This window comes from Diplotaxodon limnothrissa, linkage group LG1 (genome assembly GCF_057381915.1).
Source record: "Diplotaxodon limnothrissa isolate DT_005_m linkage group LG1, D_limnothrissa_male_GT1.1, whole genome shotgun sequence".
In the NCBI taxonomy this organism is placed as follows: domain Eukaryota; kingdom Metazoa; phylum Chordata; class Actinopteri; order Cichliformes; family Cichlidae; genus Diplotaxodon; species Diplotaxodon limnothrissa.
The window spans coordinates 6,526,414-6,533,225 of record NC_140596.1 but is presented as its reverse complement, the minus strand read 5'-3'; positions in this window follow the sequence as shown (position 1 = coordinate 6,533,225).

The window sequence follows — 6,812 nt, the reverse complement described above, 5'->3', positions numbered from 1 at the left end:
AGACGTTACAATAAGTAGTGTGTGATTATGTGTGTGTCCTAAAACTCAGTCCCTGTGTTAACTTTAATTTTTGCCTGTGTCTTGTTTAAAGTTACCTCAGCAAGATTTGTTGTAGTGTTGCTGTCAGTAGCTGTCAGATGGCACATGTATGCAATACTAACAGAAGCCAGGGGCTTGTTTTACCAGTTCTGCATCTGAAACCCAGCCAACAGCTTACAAGGAACTTTCTATTTATATCTTCGGGGGTTTTTTTTTTAAACTGCAGACAGATTTTATAGTTAAGGGATTTGTATGAAGACAAACCAGACATTTGTATTGATGTTGGCTTGCATTAATTTACTCCAAGCTGTTGTTACTGTGTATTTGTTATTGTTTGTTTTTGTGTAGTTTACTTTCTCTAAATCCTCTGAAAGAAACCAGCACCCCACAGTTTCTTATGTTGTAAACATTTGTTGTTTCCAGCTTTGTTCATATGTAACAATTCCTTGTTCTGTAATTGTTGTTAGTGGTGATTGTTGCACTTTACAGCCCTGTGATAGATCTGTCCAGAGTACCTATGATAAGTCTGATAGCCTCCAGTCCAACTGTGGCCCTGACCTGGATAAGAGAAAGAGAATGGATGGATGGATGGATGGATGGATGGATGGATGGGAGGAAATTAAAGGGTGGATGGGTCTTGTACCTAAGAATACAGTCCACTAGATGGAGATATTGTTTTTTCTTTCATCAACAACTATGTCTATTTTATGCAATATGTTTTTTTAATCTTATAGTTTTCCGTAGTTGTTTATACGCCATGGTGTTTGTTCTGAGTCATGAGGTTATCTCAGTTTACTATATTATCAATACATACATTAGAAAAACTTTGAGAAAAATGACTTTAAGGTGCTTTTCCAAAGATCTTTTTATTTAGTTATTAAATTTTTTTTATCTATTTTTATATTTTCTGTCTCATTTTTCTTTATGTTTTGTTTTTTGTTTGTTTGTTGTTGTTGTTGTTGTTGTTGTTGTTGTTGTTGTTGTTGTTGTTGTTTTCAGGCTGTTACTATGACTCTGAAGGAGCACTGCTTCATTTCAAACAACTCAGCAAAAACAGGTGTGGCAGGTGTGACTAACAACAAGGACCTGTAACGGTCATATTTCACTAAACACATATCCAAAGGTTATCATTAACTGCCAAGTGTCTCTTGTTGCAAAGCGAAATGAAAAAGTCAGGGAAAATGTAGCTAAAATATTTTTAAACGACGTAAAGGGGATTTTGACCACCAGAAAATTTCTTTTTTTAATAAGCGAGCTCTGTTTTGTTTCTAAATTATCTCTAAGGGGATGCAGAGTTATGGGTTTGTAGATGTCAATCCATAATTTTACAGGCTAAATATCAACATCAAATTTGGAGCACATGTGGGCACTTATTGGGGCGTGGTCTTTGTGGGCAGCTCTTTGGGGCCCCTGTAGGAGTTTTTTTCTTATGGGCAATACTGATGTGAAATGTGGGGCCCATCTGTGCAACCTGGGTGGAGCCCCATCTAGCTGTGGGCTGCCCACAGACCCAGGTTCATGGGTCTCACTTTGGGTATCTGCTTAGTGTGGGCTGCCCACAGTCAGCATACACTATGGGCTGCCCCGTTTGAGACTGTGTGGGTTTGTCCACAGTGGCCTCATACAGGCCCCAAAGTAACATGTTTGCAGGGTTGCAACATGAAGCATGTGCTAGATAATTCTACATTCTACATGTATTACATAAATAATACTGACTGGAATTATTTTACAAATATTACACTTTTTTACTGCTATAATTATTTACAGTGATATTGCTTAATAGAAAATACCCTTATTAGCAAAGAAATGACACTTTTGAGAGTAAGACAAAGTAAATACATAAAAATGTGGCTATCTGCAGTAATTACATTTCTGGTCAGAAATGTTGTCTTCTTAAGTTACATAGTTAACAGTGTTTGGTGCTGTCTTGCTGACACATTTGACCACTGTGTCACTAGTTTCTATCAGTATTTCAAGTAAATAGCTTGAGCTGCTTATGTGAGTTGACCCACATAAGCAGCTGAGTTGTATTTGCTTTTGAACCACTTAAAGCCTTTTGGCTGTAATCACAGAAGTCTGCAGAGTGGTAAAAAACAGAGCTGCATTTTTCACTCACAACATTTTTTTACTGCTGAAAATGGACAATCCATGCCATTTACCAACACTGTCACACAATCTTAAATGTATTACATTACATTACTTAGCCCTGAGCACCATCTCTCTGAAAATCTTAATGTCAGCCCTCAGAAATGTATATTATCATATAGAGGGTCCCTTGTTTGATTTAGCTTGCAGTGAACTGAGGGTGCTTTGCCTTTCCGCTCATTTCTCTTCTCCTCACTATGAAGCACAAAGCCGATTGTAAGTCAACTACTTCCCGGCTGCTTTTCTAAAGGCAGAGGGGGTACGGCAGTGAACAACGGGCACCGGCGTTCAACCCCCGGCCCAACAGGAAGTGCTGAAGGGTTGCTATGCAGCCCTGCTCCCCAACTGCAAGAACTCTGGGTTCCCTGTTAACAAATGATCTGTGATTTGGGCAGTATGGCGAACTATTGGAGCAGGCACTCCAGAAGCTCTACAGTAAGAATAGATCAAGGCTTGGATGAAAGAAAGAATGAGGGAGAGTGATAGTTTGTCCTCGGCACTAAAGTGTTGTTGGGTCTGTGGCCTCTTCTCCTCCCTTTTTCCTCTGGTGCCTCTTGCTTCATCCCTCTTGTTTTGTTTCTCTCCACTTCTCCTCCCTCTCTACCTGTCTCCTCCCTCTGCATCTCTGTCCTTGGTTTATCCTCTACTTGTAGTTTACTAGCCTTACTATTACATTCAAATCTTGTACAAGAGTTGAGTCAACCAAGTACAAAAAGTAAAATAAATAAATAAAGCAAAATAAAAATACATGTGTATTATTTTCACTCCCAATGCACTGCACTCTATGTACATATAGAAAGAAAATCTTGGTGTATTTTTACTGTGTATATTAATCATGTGTACATAGTATAGTATTTTGGGTTAGCTCTAGTTTTTCTAATATATCTTTTTCTAATATAATTCCCGTTTTCTTCCTGTCCCTTGTGCTGCTGTAACAAGTGAATTTCCCCAGAGTTGGATTAAATAAAGTCTATGTGTGTCTAAATGTTTGTTTTTGGAATGAACATTTCATTGTAATCCAACTGAAGACAGTTGACAAAAATGCAATTTTTTAAAATTAATCCTTTATTTTTCCAGGTAAAAATCTCATTTCCAAAAGAGACCTGGCATCAGGGCAGCTAAAGTCAAAACACATACAACACATAACAACATAACAATAACAACAATTAAAAACAAACACAATATTTCATACAAACAAGTGAAAAATATAATTTACATTCAGAGTGGGGACTACCGATTGAGGTCATATTAGTCACTACTGAGGAAACTAAACCATATCTTGATGCACACTCTAAAACCCAGTTAAGGAAATCCAAAAAAGTTGATTCTTTTTATCTGCATGTAGCGTTTTCAGTGAAAGAAATGTTTGATTGTTACGTTAATTTACATTTGAAATGTAAAATCACAGTCTATTTATGTAAATTTAATGGTATTCTAGAAGAACAGTACAAAACTGTAAAATACACAATAAAATACTTTTATATTACAATTTTTTTTACAGTGTGATTTTTTTTTTGAGGTGTGCTATAAAAATAAAATTTTACTTTACTTTAACTTTAACTTTACTTTACCCAGACCTACCTACTGTGGACCTACATGGGCATGTTTGCTGGCACATTATCCATTATTTATAATAAGGAAACACCATATAGGGAAATGTGACTGTAGTGGAGAAGATGAAACCACCGAAATGTTTTATTGAACTGTCAGAAATATAAAGGCTGAGACAATTTGGCTGATTCAATACCCCGGTAAAATGTAAGTTTAACTGGGTCTTATTGATGTACTGCAAAAGAATTTAGAAAATGTTATCCGAAGCCATCAGGTCATATTTCTAACAATGACTAATGTTTTTTATATATATTATTTAATTTATGGCTCTACCTGCTGTGTCAAACCTTAAACATTAATCCATATGGGTTTGTTTACAGTGCACATCGCTGAGCAACTGTCGCTGAACCGAGGAGGGGGCTAAGATTACATCAGTCACAATCATGTAATGGCGTGACTGCAGCCATTCCCCAACTCTGCTCAGCTGTCATGACAATTTGCATATAAACAAAATGATATGAGGCTGTGACTCATTGTTATGAAGCTGGTACTGGTTGTTATACAACTGTAATGTTTTTAAGGTTGGTGAAGCCTGCAGTCAGCTGAGACTGAAGAACTGGCTCAGATGAATAATGAAACATTTCTCACACTGAAAACGTTACATCCAGATGAACAGAATGAACTTTATGAGATGTAAATTGTATTGTTTAATTCAACCATAAGCCAAGTATAGCGTAAATATTTCAGACAAATATGTCAGTGGGTCGTGATATGTGAACCTAAAGTACATTAATCGTCTTATTATGGGGTGGCTGTAGTTCAGGCGGTAGAGCATGTCATCTACTGGGATGCCGTGATGTATTTGTTTGCAACACAGCTCCTCCCTTATGCCACTGCAGTACTTTGGCTGTTTTCCCCTCCATCTCCTCTTCCTCATCCCCTCCTGCCATCACACTGCAGCCAGTGTTTCTGCCTGCCTTCCTGTAGCCAACAAAGCATCTCCTCTCTTTGTTTGGGCCCTCCTTTTGGAGAGGGAGGCCGGCCTCCAAATTAATTTTGAATTCGTTAGCATTCGCCTGCCGCAGCTTAATGACTTAACTCCTTAAACTGTAGAAGAAGTGATGTGTATTTGGTTTTTTTGTGCTTATTTAGCCATTTCTATTTTAGGCTGTAGTACGAATCTCTATTGTAAGCTGTGTATTTATTGGATCAGTAAATCCACCTGAAACATTGTCAATACTTTCATTAAAAACAAATAAACTCAAACGCCTAAAGAGGTTTGATTTCTTGCATCAAACTTTTCAATTCCTGATGCAACAGCATAAATCTATTTGTAAATATGTCTTTCTTCAGATAAAAAAGTTAAGAATATTATTAATGCCGCGGGTTTTCCCTGCTCAAAAAACAGTTAGATATATGCTTAATTTTAAGACCCTGACCCTTTTATGACCCTGGTGACTCCTTGGAGGTGTAGATGGATAGTAACATCCATACCTCTGTTACTGCTCCCATAGATATGGTCGGAGTATTCCTCTGCCTCCTAGTTCAGCCATCATTACCATTTCTTTCACCTGTGTCCTTCAGTGGACTGGTAGGCATATTATAGACATTAGTATAGATTTAACACTCACACATACATAATTAGTTATTTTGCATACACCAGGGATCTTAATGGATGATACACATCTTCTATTAGTTTGTTTAATTCATCTTTAATTTAATGAGTTGACAAGAGCCAATGTAAGTGACCAAAACAGTGAAGAAGGTGTTAAAATCCTTTGCTGGTATCATTTATCATATTAGTATATATACTGTTTAAGTTGAGCATGTAAGCATGTAGTTATTGGTGTATGTTTACATACAGAAATAGCTGCATGCTTACAAGTGATAAGTGTTAGCTGTCACCAACCATAATTCATCTACTGCTCCCCCCTGCATGTATATGCGACCACTGACTCTTGTCTACTCTTTACTGCAGTTTGTGGTCCTTTCCAGCAGTCATGGTAGATGGGTGCCCCTCCGTGACCTGAGGTTTACCTGCGCTCTCTTACTGTTAAAAGAGTTTATCCACCCACTCTTATCAAGTGCTTGTTCACAGAGGATTGCCAAATCCCTCTCTAATATTGCACAATATAAAGTCATATCAGATGACTATTGTTGTGAACTTCCATCCATCCATCCATCTTCTTCCGCTTTATCCGGGGCCGGGTCGCAGGGGCAGCAACCTAAGCAGAGAAGCCCAGACCTCCCAGCCACCTCCTCCAGCTTATCCGGGGGAACACCAAGGCGTTCCCAGGCCAGCCGAGAGATATAATCTCTCCACCGTGTCCTGGGTCTGCCCCGGGGCCTCCTCCCGGTGGGACATGCCCAGAACACCTAACCCAGGAGGCGCCCAGGAGGCATCCTTGTCAGATGCCCGAACCACCTCAGCTGGCTCCTTTTGATGTGGAGGAGCAGCGGCTCTACTCTGAGCCCCTCCCGGATGGCTGAGCTTCTCACCCTATCTCTAAGGGAGAGGCCAGCCACCCTTCGGAGGAAGCTCATTTCCACCGCTGCTGTGAATTTGCATTACTTAAATATAATGTTTTAGAATTGTAAAAAAGAAAAAATAGTGAAGAACTGTAAAGTAAAGACTTCAGTCTGCTGGCTAGGCTCCATGGAAATACAAAGGATCAGAAAAGTAACTGATAATAATCCACCCAATACCTAAGAGAGTGATTTCAGTCTGAACCATGAGGTGGACTATTCCTTGAGTCATATTTTTCTTGCATCTCAAGGCACTGAATATAATCACTTGTAAATGTGCACAAGAGCTGCTGTTGACACTTGTGGTGTATTGTTTTCATCATACAACTTTCTTTTCTACTTGGATTCTCTTGCATGTGCAGTTAGCGCCCTTAAAATGGTGTGATGACATCCTCAGAAAGCCTGGCATACACACCTTGGTGGCAAAATGTATGTACTGAGACCCAGTGAACCGAGCAAGCATCTAGTTGCTTTGTAGGAGATTTAGTTTTTTATTTTTTATCTACAACAAACCCTGCTTCTGACCGTAAGCTGTAAAACTGTTAGGGACA